Here is a 7,039-nt window from a genome sequence, read left to right as displayed (position 1 = left end):
ATATGAAAAAACAAAATCCTGTGCCCTACACTGTACACTCACAGGGTGCACTAGAGAACGCAGGGGCGCGAGGGTGGGGAGTGGTTCTCTTTCCACGAAGACAGATGTGCTTGGCCCAGAGCCCACATTAGAAATGCGAATGACAGCCGTATTGATTGCCGGCCGCGTGGTTTCTGAGAGCCGAGATGGCACCCGAGGTATGCGTTCCTCCCAATTTTTGGCGGTGTGCTGTGCTTAACGCATTAAAGATGCATTTCAGAGTCATTTCGAAAAGATTACCTCATTGATGTGGGCGAAAGGTTGCCAGGAAGTGCGGGCTGCGGGGGCCGAGCCCACCCGACGCTCGGGCCTCACCTGTGGCCTGTGTGGTCCCCCGAGGCGGCCCAGCTGGAATTTGGTAAGAACATCTCTTAGCGCATCTGTGACCCCCTATTTGCTGGCCCCCAGGTCAGCTCCAATCCCCCTTTTAAAGATGATTTTTGCCATATTTACACGAGGAAAGATGCCACAGTTGCAGTCCATCAATCTGTGTGAAACGCACAGGTATTCTCTTCTCCTCGCTGTGCTTTTCACACGAAGAAGAATATTCCAAGTACTTACGTCTGAACTAGGTTTTGGTGTTTCTCAGGGATACATACGCGGCCGCCCGGGGAATGCCCCTTCCTTCGAACTTAACTCTTAGGAGGCTCCAGGAGCGTGGACAGGTAGCTCAGGAAAGAGCAATTACTCTAAGAGACCACCAAGTCCTCTCTGTGGACATCAGCTCCCACATGTACAGGTTGCAGCTCAGAGCTGTTCTATGAGTATAAACGTCTTCATGGTTCATAATTAGGAATAAAGCAAATTCTTTCAGGATTTAAGCCTTCACATTGTGATCATTGCTCACGGCCAGTGGGACCTGCTTTGCATAGATGCCTGCGAGCCTCGGGCCTCGGGCTCTGTGGTACGTCTACTGTGGAATACGACGCTGCTGTAAAAAAGAAAGATCTCTGACCATTGCAACAGCATGGAGGGACCTGGAGAGCATTATGCTGAGAGAAATAAGCCAGTCAGAGAAAGACAAGTATCACATGATCTCACTCATATGTGGAATCTAATGAACAAAATAGATCCAGAGGCACAGAAGCATCGAACAGACTGTTGACCCTCAGAGGGAAGGCAGGGAGGGTGGGTGGGAAGAGATCAACCCATGAACTTGTGTGCGTATATGCATCACCCACGGACACAGACACGGATGGTGAGGGCCTGAGGGGGAGCGGGCTGGAGAGGTTAACGGGGTAAAAGGAGGACGAATGCAATACTTTCAACAATAAAGATTTAAAACAAAAGCTCCTTCCTCGGCGCTGCCTACGGAGGTGGCAGCCATCTCCTACTCGGCACCATGGCTGCCCTCAGACCCCTCGTGAAACCCAAGATTGTCAAAAAGAGGACCCAGTCAGACCGATGTGTCCAGATGAAGCGGAACTGGCGGAAGCCAGAGGCACTGACAATAGGGGGCCCGATCCTGATGCCCAGCGTGGGTTATGGAGCAACAAGAAAACAGCACAGGCTGCCCAGTGGCTCCCGGAGGCTCCTGGTCCCTAACGTCAAGGAGCTTGAAGCGCCGCTGACGTGCAGTCTCACTGTGCTGATTGCTCACACGTCTCCCCAAAGACCCCCAAAGCCACTGGGGGAGGAGCAGCCCAGCTGCCATCAGGCCACCAATCCCGACGCCAGGCTGCGCAGCGAGAGAGTGAATAGGCAGACTGTGTGCACGTTGTATTCGTGTTAATAAAACCATACAATTCTGAAAAAAAAAAAAAAGAAGTTGCCCTGACTTTCTGAGCAGTGGTTTCTCAATTGTGACGTTAACTGCAAAGCCAGGCATTGAACACGCTGCCCTTTGTTGTCAGAGCCGATGGGATGGCCCACAGGTCTCGGCCCAGGGGGCCTGGGTGCTCTACACACGGGACCCGCGTTTCTCCCCGGACAGACAGAGGGAGGCTCTGCCAGCGCCCCTCCGCAGATTGAGCCAAGATGTTTTGCCGCTGTTGTTGGGGTTTTGTTCAGCTCCGGCACCTTTTACCTCCACGGGAGAGCTGCCCGAGTGGCGGGGAAAACCAACTCCATTGGAATCTTGGTGTCAGAGTCAGAAATATAAGTGGCATTTGTTTTATTTCATACATTTCACATTATCTGTTCCGTCACCCCATCACTACAGGTCTCGTTACTGTCATACGCAGCGTTAGAGGAAGACGCTGGCCCAGAGAGAGGGGAGCAGAGTAGAGTTGGCTGTGCGGAGGCCGTGAGATGGGCAGGGACAGGCAGCCGGTGTGTGTGTGCGGGAGGGGGGATGGGGGGCGGGGGGCCAGCGAGTAAGAAACCTCAAGAAAAGACGGGGCGGGAGGGGGGGAAAATACCAAAGTCACCATGGAAACTGCAGATCCCCATCAGCTCATCTTAGGGATTTACCTCAACTATCGGGAGTGTCAATCACGCTTTGACGTGCGAGGACGAAGGAACCCAGCTGGTAACCCCAGTGCTCCCCCGAGGAAAGGCTTTCACCCACCGAGTCCGAGTGCGGCACCCGCTGGGTGTCTCCTGGGCACGGCCTCCCGCGTCTCCGAATCGGGTTGAAGAGAATTTAAACTCTTCATACAAACCACACGCAGAAGTAAACGCCCGTCTAACCGACCGCGGAACAGACAGGTGGACGGTCATTCATCCCCAGCTTCTCGAAATGCCGTCAGACTGCCGAGCCCAGCCCAGCCCCTGAGCCCCGCGGGCACGGCCCCGCTGCCCACCGATGCCCCTGACCGCAAGGCCCAGGACACGTTTCCTTAAGGCGACGGCCCCCAATTAATTGTTGATTTGTTAATCCTCACCCGAGGATATTTTTCCACTGATTTTTAGAGAGAGAGGAAGAGAGAGGGGAAGACAGAAACATCGATGTGAGAGGGACATATGGATTGGTTGCCTCCTGCACGCGCCCGACTAGGGCCCAGGCCAGGGAGGAGCCTGCAACCGAGGTTCATGCCCTTGACCAGAATCGAACCCGGGACCTTCGGTCCGCAGACCGATGCTCTACCCACTGAGCAACACCGGCCGGGGATCCTTCAAGGCTTTTTAATGTGTGTTTTCAAATCTAAAGGCCGTTCTTCCTCCATTGTCTGAGCAGTGGGATCGGATGGACAGAATGGGAGCTGGAACCTTCCGTTACGAGTCGGCTCAGATTTGAAAACGCATTATTTATCGGGGTCGTTACAATCTGTCTTATTGGGTTACAGCCATTTGACCTTTACAGACGAGTTGATTCATTTCTGTATAAATGAATCAGCCACAACCCAGGATTCATCTTATTACGTAACTTTGTTAAAGAATCAACTCATTTCCCCTCCTCTCGTTTCTAGCTTTTGTCTGAAACATGGAAATGAGCAACGGGAAGTTCGGGACCAGAACGTGACCTCCATGCGTCATAGACGCCCCTCCCGGATCCAACCCAGACGACGTGAGCAGAGGGCACGGAGGAAACGCCGATTGGATCCTCGTCGTCGCCGCGGACACGCACGGGCCTCCAGACCCGAAGGGCTAGTGGCTGTGGCCACGGGCGCTCACGGGCGAGAGGCGAGTTCGACGTGGTCACGGCTCAGCTGGTGGCGAGCTGACCTGGGTCCCACGTTTCCACGTGAAGTAGGTGTGTCAGCAGGAAGGATGACCCAGGCCAGGCCGTGGCCGCCTGTTCTAGCGCAGATCGAAGCGCATTAAACCGGCCCTGGCCAGTGTGGTTCAGTGGATAGAGCGTCGGCCTGCAGCCCAAAGGGTCCCAGGTTCGATTCTGGTCAGGCTCATGCAGGAGGCAACCAATCGATGTGTTTCTCTCACATCGATGTTTCTCTCTGTCTTTCCTTCTCTGCCACTCTCTCTAAAATCAATGGGAAAATATCCTCGGGGAGGATTAACAAAGCAACAAGAATACATTACACTGGAGGCAGCGCTCCGACCACCTGCAGGTCCCGGATGCCGAGCTCGAGGCCCTTGTGACAAGGCTGCCACCTGAACAGCCCCGAGTCACGGCGAGACGCTGGGGGTCGCGCCCCGAGTCACAGTGAGACGCGGGGGTCGTGTGCGTCTCATACGGGCCTCTCTCTGAACCAGCGACACCATCTTTGCAATCTCAACTTCGATAACAAAAACCCACTCCTCCCTTTTATTTATTTTTTAATTTTTTGTTTCTCCTGCCCCTGATGCGGGAAGGCGGTGCGGCCCCTGCGTCTGGAGAAAGGCAGGTCTGCCAGGTGACCACGCCGTCCACAGGGCTGGTCCGTGTGGGGCCCACGCCAGCTCGGTGCTGACCCGGGACCTGCTGCCCTCCCAGCGACCCCGTGAGGGGTGGGCCGGGGTCCGAGCTGCACCCCCCCCCCCCCGGGGGAGTCCAGGAACCAACCTTCCCGTTTGTGCCAGTTTCCACGGAGGCGCCCTTAGAGCCTCATTCCCCTGGTTGAGACGCATCTGCTGCGAGTCCCATGATTGCACTCAGAGCCCCTCCCTTCCAGGACAGAATGCCTGGGAGCGGGGAGCTGTGTGGTTCTTGGGTCTTTCAAAGAAAACACTCAGATTAGAAAGAGGGGAGGAAGCTCCCAGCAGCTCCCAGCCGCCGCCTGTCTCTCCGGGGGGTGGCGCTCACACTTTCCCAGCAAAGGGGCCCTGCCGTCCCAGGACCAGACCTCGCCCGAGACCCCCTGTGTGGAGGGCCAGCCTGCGCCAGGCGCGAGGGCCTGAGGGTGAGAAAGACGTACGCTCCTGTGTTGACTTGTTAGCAGCTTGGTTTGGGCAATTCTATTCTGATTTTTAAACATATATTTGTATTGATTTCAGAGAGGAAGGGAGAAGGAGAAGGAGAGAGAGAGAGAAACATCAATGATGAGAGAGAATCATGGATCAGCTGCCTCCTGCACGCCCCACAATGGGGATGGAGCCCACAACCCAGGCCTGTGCCCTGACCAGGAATCGAACCCTGACCTCCTGGTTCATAGGTCAATGCTCAACCACTGAGCCACCCGGCTGGGCAATTCTGATTTATTCTCTGTGAACAGACCCATTCCTGGCTCTGGGCACACGGTTGGTTCATCAGCACAACCTGGAGCCTAAAAGGAGACCAACGTCCACCTTTTCAGACACACGTCCAGCTGGGACCCATGACATCGAGTTACAGCGAATCAGGACGGTCTCCGCGTCGGTGCGGGAGCGAACCTCCACACGCAGCCAGTGCCGGGCCTTGGAGTGGGCGCCCTCAGCAAACAGCACATTTACGTCACGCGGAACGGAAGCTCTGAGGGGAGGATGTGGGTCCGAGGGCGGGACTCGCAAAGGCGCCGCCTAAGAGCCTGCGGACAGTCCGTCCGGTCGGGCTCCGAGCCCTCCTGAGGCTCCCTGGCCACCTCGTCTGGCGGACACGTCCCTTCACCAGGAGGGACCTGTTGGGGGAAGCGCCTTCCGCTGTCGGGCGGCTCAGCGTGGGCGCCTCCAGCCCGGCTGCCGACTGGGCCTGTGTCCTCGCCCATCACCTACCCCTGCGTCCGGAGGGGGCGGGACCTGCCTGCATCTTGGCGGCTTCGAGTTTAAGTTCACCCTTAATTTCCTACCTTTTCACGAGGGGCCCCCCACCATTTCAGGCAAAAGGGGGCGGGATGTGTGTGAGCTGGGGCCACGGCTCTCCTGGCCACGAGCCGGTCCAGCCCTCCCACCAGACTCAGCCTGTCGGCTCGCAGGGCAGGCGGGAACCTCACTGGAGATTTCCGAGATAACAACGTGCCTCCTTCTCCCAAATACGATTTAAAACACGCGGGAAAGAAACAAACAAAATCAGACAGAAAACCCAGGGCCCCCCAGGGAGCCGAATGGCTTCTTGTCGTGGTGACCTCGCCAGTAATTTTGCACGAAACCCAATTCTGCCACGTGTTTGATAGGAGCCGGTTCAGATCTGCAGACATCCCCACAGCGAACCCCATGCGAGCAACCTCCAGAGGACAGGAACGCGAGGGCGATTGGTTTCTTGCCAGTGTTAGAGGCAGATTCCCAACTAGCGGCATTTATGGGTGTTTCTGTTCCCGGGTCAGCACCTCCTGGGTCAGAACCAGCAGGGCCCAGGGAAGGGCAGGCATTGGGGACGGTATTTGGTTTATTATGTTTAAGGACAGAGTCTCCCCTCCTCCCATCGACCTCCCCGCCTCCGGCATTCGCCCAGAGGCCAGCAAACCAGGCGCTGGGGCCACGAAAAACTGCACCCACTGCAGGAGGAGATGGACCCTCCCTTTAAAAGATGAGCCTAGTCCGTGAACCTTAAAGAACCACAGTCCTTTCCAACTCCACCCACAACTGAGGGAAACGCACCACTTCTAATCAGTATGCAAATTTAAAGTCTTCCATTTAAAAGGGACTCTTTCAAACCTTTCATCAAATGCAAAATCTCTAATCGTTTTCAGGAAAGCAAAACAGCGCAGGCCTGACGAAGCCCAGACCCTGCGTGCACCGTGATTGCTTCCAGAACCGAACGCTCCAGCTGTCTCAGCGCAGAGGGGAGATCTTTAGGGAAAAGAAAAAAGAAAGAATCGAGCCACAGTCCCCCTCCTGCGTGGGACCCCCTGCCCCAGGGCACCGTGCCCGCTGAGCCCGGCCTCCTGTCTCTCACAGAAGAGGGGAGGGGGGAGGGCAGGGGGCACAGGTGAGGTGCCCGTGCAGCAGGCGACTCCACCCCTGTCCTCAGCTGGAGTCTGAGAGGAGGGGCCCAGAGCAGCGGGTCCCAGAGCAGCGGGTGTTCCAGGGCAGTGGGTCCCAGAGCAGCGGGTGTTCCAGGGCAGTGGGTCCCAGAGCAGTGGGTCCCAGAGCAGCGGGTGTTCCAGGGCAGTGGGTCCCAGAGCAGCGGGTCCCAGGGCAGCGGGTGTCCCAGGGCAGCGGGTGTCCCAGAGCAGCGGGTGTTCCAGGGCAGTGGGTCCCAGAGCAGCGAGTGTTCCAGGAAAGTGCGTCCCAAAGCAGTTGGGTCCCTAGATCTTACAGTGTTCCT

The 7,039-nt window shown here is 56.6% G+C and overlaps 1 pseudogene; it reads left to right on the top strand.

Moving 5' to 3' along the window:
• Nucleotides 1-1,381: 1,381 nt before the first annotated feature.
• On the top strand, nt 1,382-1,732 carry LOC102442989 (annotated as a pseudogene).
• Nucleotides 1,733-7,039: the final 5,307 nt, after the last annotated feature.

Source organism: Myotis lucifugus, unplaced genomic scaffold (genome assembly GCF_000147115.1).
Source record: "Myotis lucifugus unplaced genomic scaffold, Myoluc2.0 scaffold_8295, whole genome shotgun sequence".
Classification (NCBI taxonomy): domain Eukaryota; kingdom Metazoa; phylum Chordata; class Mammalia; order Chiroptera; family Vespertilionidae; genus Myotis; species Myotis lucifugus.
This window is presented reverse-complemented; position numbering and strand designations above follow the sequence as displayed.